This window comes from Triticum dicoccoides, chromosome 4B (assembly GCF_002162155.2).
Source record: "Triticum dicoccoides isolate Atlit2015 ecotype Zavitan chromosome 4B, WEW_v2.0, whole genome shotgun sequence".
NCBI classification, from domain to species: domain Eukaryota; kingdom Viridiplantae; phylum Streptophyta; class Magnoliopsida; order Poales; family Poaceae; genus Triticum; species Triticum dicoccoides.
The window spans coordinates 501,163,231-501,176,881 of record NC_041387.1 but is presented as its reverse complement, the minus strand read 5'-3'; the positions used below and the strand labels follow the sequence as shown (position 1 = coordinate 501,176,881).

Here is a 13,651-nt window from a genome sequence, read left to right as displayed (position 1 = left end):
ATGTGAAGGGCGCACGTGACTCTTCCCAGGGTGGCGCCCAGGGTCACCAGCGAGGCGGCGCTGCTCATCGCGCACGACTGAGAAGAGCACACCATGGGCGCTGGTGTTGGTGTCTTGGAGGTTGCCGCGCCACCTTCTGGCGGCATGACGACGCCCCTGGAGGGCCCCGCGCCGCCTGCGGGGGGGGGGGGGGCAACTCCATCTCTGGATTTTGCAGCGTGTGGCTTGTCGCCTGGCACACGAACAACGCTGCTCACTAGGCCCGGACAGCTAGGATGGTGTGGATGTTCACGGGCCGCGCCACGGATTCTCTCCGTGACCGGCCCGCTGCTGGTCTGCACCGGTATAGGCAGTCCGGTCCCGGATGAACCGATCATCGTGGTCTTCTTCTTCTTGGGAGCCATGGCAATAAAGAGTTGCTCGACTAGCTGCTGAACCAGATGCTCACTACTGCGCCCCCTACCTGGCGCGCCAAAGATGTCGGTGGGAAACGAAACCTATGGGATCACAAGAATCCCTACTACAGTTGCGGGGCGCGGGGTGGTGAGAAGAGCGGGATCAGCAGTCAGTACAAGCACGTGGGTCATTTACCCAGGTTCGGGCCGCAGAGATGCGTAATACCCTAGTCCTGCTTTGATGTGTATATTTGCGTTCTTGAGGTTCTTGAACTAGCTACAGTGGGTGTAACTTGTCCAAAAGTCTGAATCCTCCTCCTGGATGCCTCGGGCCTCCTTTTATAGGCAAGGGGATCGCCACAGTGGTACACAGGAGGTGGCATTGGGGCACTGTGCTTAAGCCTATCACTTGTCATTACGGAACAAGACGCATTTAATGCGCCTCTGACGTGTCCCCTCCACTTTACCACCGCCTCGCCCTGCCTTGACACACACCCGGGCCAGCGAGGTGTACAACACCATGTAGGCTGGCAGGTTGCTGAGGTGGCACGGTGGTAGGGCCTTCACGAAGATTTGTATGCCACCACGTAGGCATGTGCTGAGTTGGCCGAGAAGCCTCACATCGACACGCAGGCGCCTGCCCAGCTGGTGGGCTGGCAGCTGCATGGGAGTGGTGATAGAAGTTTGGCGGGTGCGGGCCTGGCTGTGGCCTCACGGACGTCCTCGGCAAGGGCCTTGCCGGGGCCCCCGGCAAGGGGCTTGCCATGGTGTTGCGATTGTCCCCAGCAAGGATCTTGTCGGGGGTCTCATGGGTTTCCTCGGCAAGGATCATGCCGAGGCTCGTCGTCTTCTACTCTTCTGATTTGAAGTGTTCTTGTCTTCACAAAGATCTGCATGCCATCACGGAGGCGCCTCCCGAGCCTTGGTCCCAACGTGGTTGGTGGTGCTGGAGGAACTGGGGCTCAAGGGAGGTGCGCTTTGCTGGTGTCGGGTAAGCTTCCCCGGCAAGGGTCTTGCCGGGGGGAACCACTTCGCCTTCTTGCTCTTCATGCCCCGGTCATGGAGTTGCTTTTGGCTGTCACGTGGCTTTGATTTCCCGTCTTCGCCTCACTTAAGTGTGGTCATGGGCGCGGATCTGACTGCCCGCGCACAAATAAGGGGTACAAATGAGCGCCCCTACTTTAGTGCATCGACATGAAGCACATGAAGCATTCTATAAAGCCATACTCAAAAGATATAAGTGAAGTGTAAAGAGCATTCTATAAATCAACAAAGGACTATCCCATACCAGCATGGTGCATCACTAAAGAAAAATAAAAAGTACACGATGCTCCAAGAATTTACACATATCATGTGAACAAAACAAAAACCGAAACATATCGATACTTATTCAAGAAAGATGGGATGCCTTCCGGGGCATCCCCAAGCTTAGACGCTTGAGTCTCCATGAATATTTACTTGGGGTGCCTTGGGCACTCCCATGATTGAACTCTTGCCTCTCCTCCTGCTCCTCATATCGAGACCTCCTCGATCTTTGAACACTTCATCCACACAAAACTTAACAAAACCTTCGTGAGATCCATTAGTATAATAAAGCAAATCACTACTCTAAGTACTGTTGCAAACCCATTCATATTTAATTATTGCATTATACCTACTGTATTCTAACTTCACCATGGCTTATACCTCCCGATACAATCCATAGATTCATCAAAACAAGCAAACATCGCAACAAAAATAGAATCTGTCAAAAATAGAACAGTCTATAGTAATCTGAACATTGACCATACTTCTATAACTCAAAAAATTCTGAAAAATTAGGACAAAGTAATTTTTTTGCATATAAGTACTCTGTAAAAAATTCAGAATTTTTCTTGTTCCAGTAAAAAATGTAAATTCACGCACTACATCAAAAGTTTCTGTTTTTGCACCGCACATACCAAACAAGCAATTTAAACATCCTAAAGGCAAATCTTGACACATTATTTTTATAATACAATGGATTTTACAAGGGGATAATTATTTTATTGAAAAATTTCTGTGATTCACGATTTGCAAAGTTTCCATGGGCATGAACAAAGTTCAAGGAGCTCCCCCACTTCAACGGTGCTCGTCTTTCTTACTTTCACTTCTCCTTTTGTAAAGTTTTAGGTTCCCCTCTGTATTTTTTTTGTTTGTAAACTTTGTAAAAGCACACAACATAATAAAATGACTCTCTAAAACTTTTGGGTTGTCTTCCTGGTAGCGCTTTCTTTAAAGCCATTAGGCTAGGCATAACATGCTCAAGTAATTGATCCACCCGGATCCCAAGGTATAGCAAAGCCAGTTTTAATTAACAATGATTTGTAATTTAGTAGTGAGCACAAAGTAATATATATCATGCAATGACGAAGTCTAACTCTCTTCCTATGCATCGGCATGTCATAAAAGAATAATTCATGCACATCAAGTAAAGGGCAATGCATAGTATAAACAGTTTCTTGCAATTTTGTTCTGTTGGAAACATAGAGAGGTTGAGATCTAGTTCCTCTCTCATAATAATTGCAAGTAGGAGTAGCAAGCACATGCATATTATATTCATCAAAATCATCATGTGGAATGGTAAAACACAACCCACCAATATAATCCTTAATAAGAGCAAATTTCTCCGATGTAGTGTAGTTGGAAGAATTCAGAAAGATAATAGGACTATCATGTGTGGGTGCAATAGCAACAATTTCATTCTTAACATAAGGAACTATAGCAAGTTAATCTCCATAAGCACAATTCAAATTAGCATGATGGACACAAGCATAGCAAGCATCAATTTCATCAAAAGGGATATTTCAAATGAATCCAAGGGATCATAGCAATCATCATAGCATTCATCCTTCGGTAAGCATGAAGGGAAATTAAACAATGCATGGGATAAAGAGTTACTCTCATTAGAAGGTGGTAATTTGTGATCAATCCGCTCTTCCTCCTTTTATTCTTCGCTCTCCTCCTTATCTTTTTCATCTAATGAGCTCACAATTTCAGCAATTTCTTCTTCCATGGATTCCTACAAAATACTAGTGTCTTCTTGGACAGCGGAGACTTCCTCAATAAATGCATCAATATCGACATTGTATTTATAATTATCATAGCAATATTTAAGTATAGCAAAATTTTCAGGTTTATAAACAACATCATCAAAATCTTCATACTTTTCAAACAAAGATTCAATTTCATAAGCACCCTTAAAACCAACAAATTCTTCTGTTCGTTCCACATCATAGTAATCATATATACCATCAGCATAAGAACCCAAGGTTGCATTATAATTAAATTCACAGAAGGTGTGGAGCCTTCATCCTAGAGCAGCAAGTATAATCATATCTCAAGCATAATTCCCAAGCATACCATTGCAAACAATCAATTTTTGATCCCATAATAGTTTCCCTTTCTGAGTGAAGTGATAATCCCTAAAGTATTCACGCTGATCTAACGTGTCTCCCATTATCAAGTTGAATGGGGCTTTCTCAGGATTATCAAAGTAATGTTTAATATTTTCCACATAAAGAGCATCGAGGGTTTTAGGAGGTTCCCCATCTCCATGAGTAGCAAGTACAACTATTTTTTTGTATTTCATGTTCCATATCGATGACAAAAGATAGAGAACAACTTAGAACATAAAATAAAAACTAATTAGTGATAAAGCAAACAAGCACAAACGAGAATATTCACCCCACGCTATTCCTCCCTGGCAACAGCGCCGAAAAAAGGTGTTGGTAACCCACAAGTATAGGGGATCAATTGTATCCTTTTTGATAAATGATAGTGTAGAACCCAATAAGGAGCTAAAGGTAGGAATTATATTCCCTTCAAGTTTTATCGACCACCGATACAACTCTACGCACACTTAATGTTGGCTTTACCAAGAACAAGTATGAAACTATTTTGTAGGTGTGATGCTAGAACTACTTTGCAATAATAAAACTAGGAGTACTTTGTGAGATAATAATAGTTAGTTGTTTAGTAGAAAGATTTTCATAACACAGGTGAAGGATTTGTCCATAAGCAATAGATAAATAGACCTATAATCATCATTGCAAATTCATATGAGGGAGAGGCATGAGCTAACATACTTTTCGTAGTTGGATCATATGCACTTATGATTGGCAACTACCAAAGATCATTAAAGTAAAACTGTAAGGGCATTTCCCTATCTTATGTTTTGGATGATGATGACAACCATTTGTTGGTCTAATCCCGTGCTAATTATTTCAGGTTCTCAATGATTAGGCGTTCATCGGTTAGTGGTTCTTTCTCGAAGGAATCTTTTGTAGAAGGGATCCTCTATGCTTTTATCTCTTTGGTCGTAGGGATCCCGTTCACTCTAAAGGGTATCATCTGTGGATAGAATAGGGGAGTCCATTCTCGTTCTCTTCCTTTCCTCCTTTTCTAGTCGAGAGAGTGTCTCCCTCCTCATCTAATCCTTGCTGTGTGTTCCCAGCGGTTGTACCGCTCGTCCGAGCGGTTGTACCGCTGGATCTTGACGCTACTCTGCTGATGTCGAGCGGTGGTACCGCTGCCTCCGGGCGGTGGTACCGCCATCTGACTCTGCATAGTCCAGCAGCGGTTGTTCCGGCCATGTACCGCCCATGTACCGGTCAGGGTTCTGTCCTGATGCGGTGGTTGGGCGGTGGTGGCCCGGTTGTACCGCCTGGTAGGGTTCTGCAGTTGCATCGTGAGTCCCGGTTGTACCGGGACAAGGAGCGGTTGTACCGCTGCAGTACTGAAAACACAATAACGGTTGGATTTTAGTGGGTTGCTATATAAGGTGGTTCCTCCACCTACCGCGCCCCATCTCTTACCTCTCTCACTCCACCATTGATGCTCTCAAGCTCTCTTGCCCGATCTCTCTCTCTAGCCACTCAAACTTGTTGATGTGCTAGGGTTTGAAGGAGGAGACCTAGATCTACACTTCCACCAAAGGATATTTACTTCCCCCATACTTTCTTGTGTGGATTTCGTTACTCTTGGTGCTTGAGCACCCTAGACGGTTGAGGTCACCTCGAGGCCATATTCCATTGTGGTGAAGCTTCTGGTTTCGTTGGGAGCCTCCGATGTTGTGGAGATTGCCCCAACCTTGTTTGTAAAGGTTCGGTTGCCGCCTTCAAGGGCTCCAATAATGGAATCACGGCATCTCGCATTGTGTGAGGGCGTGAGGAGATTACGGTGGCCCTAGTGGCTTCTTGGGGAGCATTGTGCCTCCACACCGCTCCAACGGAGACGTACTTCCCCTTAAAAGGAAGGAACTTCGGTAACACATCCTCGTCTCCACCGGCTCCACTCTTGGTTATCTTATCCCTTTACTTTTGCAAGCCTACTTGTTGTTACATCCTTGCTTGCTCGTGAGCTAGTTGTATTTTGCATCATATAGGTTGCTCACCTAGTTGCACATCTAGACAACCTATTTTGTTGCAAAGTTTAATTTGGTAAAGAAACGCTTAAAAATTGTTAGTTGCCTATTCACCCCCCCTCTAGTCAACCATATCGATCCTTTCAAAAACCCAACCATAGCATTAAATATCAAGCCCTCTTTACTCCCATACGCAACAACCCCCTTACTCGGGTATAAGCTTCTGTCACTCTCGCCACCCACTATCAGTGAATCATGAACGTATTGCAACGCCCTACAGCAGGGATCCCTCATGCATGCACGACACGTTGGGCACCATAGGACATCACCAAAATAAAACATACAACTAAAACCGATCATGATCAACAATCAACTCATAGGATAAAACGAATCTACTCAAACATCATTGGATGGGCATACGTCATTGGATAATAATATATAGCATTAAGCACCATGTTTAAGTAGAGATTACAGCGGGGAGAAGAGGTGTTACACCGCTGCATATATGGTGAGAGAGTTTGTGATGAAGGCGACGAAGTTGTTGGTGTAGATTGCCGTCACGGTGATTGCCCCGGCGGTGTTCCAGCACCACCGGGAGATACACTACACCACGCCCCACTATAGCTCACATGCTGTCTGTTGGTAATTGTTTATGTAAGTCATCATACAGTGTGTCGGTAAAAGTATTGCCAAATCGTCTGTTGATAAACCTTTGTATATAAATGCATCGTGTGTCTGTAAAAGTATAGCCACATTGTATGTCAGCAAACATATAAAGGGAGGCAGAGTATGTGACGGCAATCACGCAAACTATCGACACCATGTATGTTGGCAAATATTTGCGGCCCAACTGGAAATGAAGGCGCCGAGTTAAAAGTTAAATGAAAATTGAAGCGGGCCTGTTTCGGACGAAGTTTTTGGCGGGTGCTCTAAACTTAGATTGGCGCCGAGATTGCTCGAAAAAAAATATTTTTGCTCAAAAAAAAAAAGATTTGGCGCCGAGAGTGTGTCTGAAAATTGAGGTGGCTAAATATCTCCATCGTCGAACCAGTGCCCCTAAACCTAGATCTCCGGAGCCCTCCCAAATCCTCTTCTCCTCAGGCACACAACGCCTCGGCCGATGTTCCTCTCCTCGACCGCCGCAGATGTTCCTCTCCTCCGCCGCCACCTACGTTCATCTCCGCGACCGCCTCCCTCCAGCCACTGCCACCCTGCGTTGCATCGCTGGCCCTTGAATCCCGCCGCACACTTCATCTCGCTGCTCCACTGGTGCCTTGCGTCTGCCCGCCGCTCCCCATCCACCTGAAGGCGGCCACAACTGACGAGCCCTCAACTTGCAATGCCGCCGCTGCTCCCCATCCACCTGAAGGCGGCCACCGCTCACGAGCCCTCTTCTCTGAAGGCCACCGCTGCTCCCCATGGACCTGAAACCCGCGAGCGCTCACGACCCTCCCCTCTTAAGCCCGATGCCGCTCACATCTGTGCTTCTCCCCCGACCAACTAGATCCCGACCTCCCCACTAGCGAGCTCCGTCGCCCCTCTGCTATATTGCTGCTCCTACCTGCTCCAGCCCGCCCCCTCGACCAGCAAGCTCCACCACCGGCCGCTGCTCCTCTATCGTTCTGCTACGTACTCGGTACTCCGGCCTGCTCCACCGATTAGTGAGTTCCGCCACTGAACGTAGCTCTTGTGTCGTGTTGCTGCTCTAGGCAAAGGTTTTCTCTAAATTTTTGTACATCTAGATCCCCTCCTATGATGCTAGCTGAAGCGGCTCGTTGAATTATTTTGGAATCTTTTATGTGCTTTTTCTATTGAGTGCCTTTGTTTTCAACTAGGAGATGTGGCTATGTTTAATTCTAAAATCTAAATGCAATCTGATATTGTTCCATCGAGATTGATTTTCAGAAGGTGTATATCTAATGTTTCTTACTGCAGCTTTAAGCTTCACTATCATCTAACTTTGTATAGTTAATTTTTGTTCTCTGTCTTTGAACCTATAAAAATTGGGTGATCTGTGCACTTGCCATTTCCTTACATGTGTTTCCTGAACATGTCTAAACTTTTAATCAGTTCTAAACTCGGGCAATCGTACGATGACTAGACACGTAGTACATATGATTTGAGATGTATATGTATTCAATTTCACCCTTTGCTAAAAAACATGCTATACAATGTCAGATTTTGTGAAGCCACAGTGAGCTAGGGGTTGCACTGCAGGAGCATAGCCTGTACAAGTACTGAACATTGAAGATTGCATTGCAGCTCATCAGTATGCCTTCCTTGCAATCTTTGAAGCATATTAAATTCTGAAATGTTATTTTTTTCTATACAAGTTTGTTTGTGCCAAGTACTTGTTAATTGATGTGTTGAGGGGTTCTCATATACTTCCTCAGCAACATGGGAAGCTGAAGATGTTAGTGGATTGTGTTGGGCATTGTAGCTTCTATAGCTTGGCCACACTTAAGTGTACAAGCTAGACTCTGATTATTGCCTTGCATGTTTGGGTACTGATACACACATGATTCATTGCCTCATTATTGTTCATCCTCTTTATTTCAGATTGTGAATGAAGAAAGGGCAACAAAGATATCTAAGGTTCAGCGTGGTCAGCAAAGTATTCTTCCTTTGCTCCCTTCTTTAGTCTAAAATCATTACCTCTGGTGCATGGTTTACCTTTTCTTTTACTGAATGGGTTAATGGAGTTCACTGAAAACTTGACCTTATAGTCAGATGTGACATAGTCACTGTTTCCTGAAGTAGCAACAAGTGACCTTTTTCTTTGAGTTCCAATCTTGTGGCCCCTGACATTAACAAATAAATTTAACATGTTATTTCTATACATGATATGCATTATTGCTAAAGGTGTATATTTAGTCCATTGGAGGAAGAATTTCAATTATATCATTAACAAGAGACCACACTATCCTTTGCCAGTTTCTTTTGTTGTATTGGGTTATCCAAAAGGACTCATGCAGATGGGATTGTAATAGTGTGGTCTTGACTATTTTGTTGCATGTTAACCATTTCTCCTGTTTGAATTGTTAATCACTGATCTCTAGGCATTGAATACCAGTGACCTGAAATCTTATGAAGCTACAACTTGAGTAATTTAGATAAGGCCTACTATTTAGCACACACATATCTAGATATTGTAGCAAGGGACTGGTTGGGGTTATCCCCAGCCATGTGGTTCAGGGATACCATTTGTTTCTTGTTTTGTTGAGATCAAAGATAGAGAGGATACCCTAGTGTTTTTGTTTGGTTAAAGGATAACAACTGGATGGGTTATTGTGATGATTTCTTATGACATGATGAGATTACCTTTTTGCACACAACCATTAGTTCTGCAAACCAACTAATTCTCACATTCATACATGAGCTCTCAAGCACAAGATAGGTCAATTAGATACATGTATAAGCATCAAGAAAATAAAATTACACACACACACAAACACAAAGACATGCAAGTGTACATGTGTCATATCAGCCATACATGCACATGTTTAGCTAAGAAATATATGTGCGTTCATTTTGTAAAGCGGTCTATCCATAAGTGTGCATTTACATGCACCGTGGTCGTCAAGCTCCTATCCTCTCTTGTGGCTAGAAAGATGTATATCTATATGTTATGAAACCCTGATAAAAAAATATGTAGGCTTGTGAAGTTGTGCTCCTTTCAGTGTTCAGTATATAAGAAACTACAACCTGAACATGACTGCCTGTGTGTGTGTGTGTGGCCGTGCGGCTGTGTGGCTGTGTGTTATGCATAATTCTTACTCATTCCTAGCTGCTCGCGTCCGCTCGTGTGCCTTCTATGGACGTTTGTTGACTGTTGCATATTTCTTGGCTATTGTAACTAAGGTTGTAAGAAACTAAATAGCATATACTCTATCCTTCCTGCATTCTGCATGCTTCTTCTATTGTGAACTTCAAATCATGGACATCAATGGCTTATTACTACCATTTTCATGGTTTCATGTTGTCAATTGTTTTTCTTAGATTTGTGAAAATGTTGCTAAAATCGACTCTTACATGTCTTTTTCAGATGATAACTGAAGAATGTTGACTCTGCTGTTGGTACTTGGACACTAAATAGTTGTTTGCTTTTGGGAACGTGGTGGTACTTGGCAATATGCAAAATGTATTATCTTATTTTTTTAATTCTATATGGTGTCAATCAGAGTTGGATTTGTGAGGTAGTTCATAAATATATGAACTTTATCAGATTTATAAATGATGGTCGAATTTGGTATGAGCTGTGTGCTGTGGTGAGATATAGATTTAATCATTTTAGTAGCTGAGAATTTGGCATCTGTTGTGCTGAGAGATGGACTTGTTTGTTGGCAAGCAAACGACTTATGAATGTGTTAGGATTTAATTAATCCTGTTAATCCATACTTTTCCTAAAGGAGACGGTTGCCTCGTGTCCCTTCCGAGACACCCCTTCGGGGGTTATATATATGTGTAACCCATCATCAATGACGACAAGGATTTATTTTACTTCTGTGTCTCCCGTCTTTCTCGTCTATTCTAACACGTTATCAGCACGCTCTGCCGAGAGAGCAACAGCGGCTACGCGCGATGGAGTCGTTCTCGGATGACAGCCCTCGCGGATTGGGGTGGTGGATGCGGACGATCCAGATCTCCGTTCGGCGTGCAGCCCGCCGCCACCCGATCCATGCCACCACCATGGTGCTAAACGTGGCGATCCGATCGGCAACTTCCCGTCAATGGCAAGAAGGCTTACAAAGAGGAATCAATCAAGTACACTTTTTGATCTTGTCTTCTAATAATCAATCAATGATCTGATTGTTACCTGTACGCCTACGCACACAAGCAAATTGCTCTCATCTGAGTGCGTAAAGGAGGAGAAAAGAAAGTACCATCGAGCCGCTCGCTGCTCGCATGACGGCACAAGGCAGCGGAGACGCTGGTTGCGGCCGATGGTGCCAACGGTGATCTACCGCACGGCTGCATCACCGGTGGCAGAGGCCCAGCGCTCCAGCCCGCAGCGGCCGGAGGCGCCGTTCACAACCTACATGGAGACGCCCCTCAAGGAGCATGGCGGCGCCCGTGGCCGCTGCTCTGCAGCGAGGCACCAGCCGGTGTATGGCAAGACGTGCCACGGCCCACGGGCGAGCGGCTGCGATGGAAACAACCGCACGCGCTTAGCGCGCGGTGCCCGCATCCTCGACCTCCCGGTGGCGGCGCTGGCAACCATGGCATGCATCCTCGCGATGCGGCGGCGTAGCGACCTCAGCGCGAGACGCACAACAACGCCCCCCAGCGGCTCTTGACGCTGGACGGCGGACGAAGGCATCCATGGCAAGTGGCATCGATTGGCTTCAGTCCCCGCCGAACCAAGTTGCCGGCTCCAGCGGTTTCGTCCCTGCCGCGCCGCCTCGACTGGCCGCCGCCCGGCAGCGCCGCGCCGCGCCCCGCGACCGCCCCGTGCGCCGCGCTCCGCCCGCGCCCGGCCGTGGCTGGCCACGCCAGGCCGTGGCCGCTGAGGCGACGGTTACAGGGATGGCCACACAGGAGAAAGAAAGGGCATCTTATCCTTTCAGCCATTTCTCGATTTAGTTCTCGGACTTTATCTTAATGTTAACTGGGTCCAAGTAAATTCTGATTCGATCCCGAGGCTTACGAATCTTTGCAGTTTAGCTCTACGCTTTACTGTATTTTACAATTGAGCCATCTGGCTCCTTGGACTTTGCATTTTCAGCCCTTTTTCTGTTGAGTTTTAACATTTCAGAAAATATGTGGTTATTATATATGGCATGTTCAATGCGTTTGCTTTTTAGCAATCCCTATAACATGTCTTATTAGTCCAACAACATTGTTTTGCGATTGAGATTAAATTTTTCTCGCATAACAATATTGATTTGCGATTGAGAAAAAATAATTTTTTCCTCTCAGAAAACAATCTCATTGCGATTGAGATTAATTTTCTCTCGCAAAATATTAATTCACCCTGCTGAATTATCTTGCAACTTGATACAAGATCATCTCATTTAATTTGAGGTCTATATAATTCAAGTTTTTCACTTGAACATCAAGTTTGCAATATCATTACTATTCATTATAATAGTGGTGTATTTCTGTTGAGTATGATGTATTCCGGAATGTATGTATCTCCATGTTCACTACATGTCGAGATTAATACGTCTATTTGCAATTAAGATTTTCAATTTCTTGCAAATACATATGCAAAATTCAAGGTGTCATCCTTAGCAATTTGAGATTCACACTAATGATTTTGTGCCACCTTCTTGAAATCTATTAATTTTGCAACATTAAGATGTATTTATATTACACAATCTGTAATATAAATAAATTACCGGGTTTTCAACGGGATGATATGTTCTATGTGTTTACCACATTGACATTCTTCATGAACATGTCACAGCGGTCGAGATTGATTTCTCCAGCACAACAAACTTGTAAAATTTTGACAATAACATCTTCCTCATTATATTAGGAAAACACAAGGTAATGAGTTGGATCTACTGCCCATGTGCAGAATATCTCTATTACTGTGAGATCTGTATGATCTTCAATGTGTCATGTTCCCACAACTGAGATTGAGCATTTTCAAGTTATACACTTGAGTCAAATTTTTGCATTCTTATTACAAAACCATGATGGTTTTTAATTTACTTCTTGTAAATTAATTATCTCTGGCTTGTCCCTATAAGTAATCGATGGCTAACAATTTGAGGCACTTGCCCTCAATGGCCACAACTTACTTAAACGGGTCATGGACATCAAGATCAGTCTTGCATCCCATGGGATAGCGCGTGCAACCCAAGCCACGCCACCGGGACGCAAAGGACATCAAGGGTAATGGTTTGAAACTCACTCCAAACCCTCAACCGGACACCATCAAGCTGTCACGAGACCCCTATGAGCATGGAGAGCATGATGGTTGAATATGCATCAACTGACATGTTTGGAGACTATACATTTAGTCCCTTAGTCTTCTTAGTGATCTATTTATTTATATCCATTTATGATGTTCTAATAAGAACATGATTATTGTTGTCATCATATATTGTATATCACAATATACTGTATCAGCACTTTGATACAAATACATTTGTATGTATTCTATATATCTGACAGTGATTTTCATACTGAGAATCTTCATGTTTATATATAGATTTCTACGGGAGTCAATCCGATGAAAAATGATATGTGCCTTGTGGACATATGCACCACAAACTTTATACTCAGGAAAGTCCAATTTTTCCACTCTCATTGAGAGAAAGGAGATATTTAAATCGCTAGACGCGATGAGGTATTTGTTGGCTCAACTCGAGTCATATTTACTATCCCTGTGGGTACTCAAGTAACGTCGGGATGCTTTATTGCTTCCTAGGTTTAACTCGTACCCTACTAAACTATGAAGGTATCCGTCAAAAATAGTTTCCATAGCGAAACTTATGATGACAACAAAGAGAAATAACTTCTCTTTACCATATGCAACGGATATGGCAAGCACATTCTATGTGTATCATCTGGATTGTACTACACATAAGACACAACCCGTAGCACATGTTGTGTACGAGATAGTTTTCTAGAGTGTCTTGTACATGACAAACTTGGCATACTCGTCTTAGTCATCGAGACATTGGGTTGAAACAGAAACTATCAGCAATTCTAATAGTTTATGATTATTATGATGCTAAATTCTAACATCATTTGGATTTTATGTGCACTACAAGTGACACGGGGAAGCTAATTTTAAGGCTCGCACACCTTAAAGTCTACGCTGAACCACTCAGACCCCTTGAATGCATCAAGTTGAGGTAAGTGGCTCATTGACTAGACTATTCAGGTATTCCATGGTTCTAAAAGACATATCTACATG

The 13,651-nt window shown here is 43.9% G+C and overlaps 2 long non-coding RNA genes across 2 annotated transcripts; one reads left to right on the top strand and one right to left on the bottom strand.

The window, feature by feature from the left end:
• Positions 1 to 6,837: 6,837 nt before the first annotated feature.
• LOC119291110 lies at positions 6,838 to 10,030 on the top strand. Its single transcript, XR_005142212.1, has 4 exons — positions 6,838 to 7,439; positions 7,957 to 8,047; positions 8,338 to 8,392; positions 9,824 to 10,030. It is a non-coding gene; the product is annotated as an uncharacterized LOC119291110 (long non-coding RNA).
• Positions 10,031 to 10,194: 164 nt separating this feature from the next.
• Positions 10,195 to 11,253, bottom strand: LOC119291109. The gene is made up of 2 exons (XR_005142211.1): positions 10,595 to 11,253; positions 10,195 to 10,520 (listed from the first exon to the last, which is right to left on the bottom strand). It is a non-coding gene; the product is annotated as an uncharacterized LOC119291109 (long non-coding RNA).
• Positions 11,254 to 13,651: the final 2,398 nt, after the last annotated feature.